Here is a 692-nt window from a genome sequence, read left to right on the forward strand (position 1 = left end):
GGAGACTTATCTCCTTTCAGTGGGGGACGAAGGAGAGACAGAGCGTCCTTGTGAAGGTTATTTCTCAAATACCTTTAATTCAAAACCATCAATATGCCAATGCATATTTTGGGTTGGCATATTTTACTTTCTTTTAGCACAATCACGCAAACAAAAACAAATGAAGGGGGGGTTGGGGAATGAGAGATCAGGAAAGGCTATCTGTGGGGTGGCATCTGATTACCTAAATTCTCACCCCAGTTCCACGCACTGGGTTGCTAGTTAATTCATGAAAACAGCTGGAAACAGTGCTTGGCTGGGTTGCCTAGCAGCATTTAGCCTGATGGTCGTCCTCCAGGCTGAGAACACAGGGTAATCTATTTGATTTTTCTATTACACATTGCTTCTCCCCAGACAAGTTCAAAGTTTCAAGCCCAACCAATTCCGCCCAGACGCTGTCTTTCCACAAGCTCCACTGGAGAGGCGAGTTCTCCAAAGTCCAGCCCACTTCAGGTCTGAGAGCAGGCGACACCCACTGCCCTCTGCGGCGCTCAAGCGTCCTCAGGAGCCCCCGGGCCAGCCGCGTTCTTAGACTTCAGGTACCCGCCCTCCGCTCCCACCCCACTCAGGTATCACCCGCCCCTCTCCCCAGGCCCCGGCGTCCCTGGCGTCTCCGGAAGAGGCGCGTCACAGCGCGCACAGCTGCGCCTTTC

This window comes from Phyllostomus discolor, chromosome 1 (assembly GCF_004126475.2).
Source record: "Phyllostomus discolor isolate MPI-MPIP mPhyDis1 chromosome 1, mPhyDis1.pri.v3, whole genome shotgun sequence".
Taxonomy (NCBI): Eukaryota; Metazoa; Chordata; class Mammalia; order Chiroptera; family Phyllostomidae; genus Phyllostomus; species Phyllostomus discolor.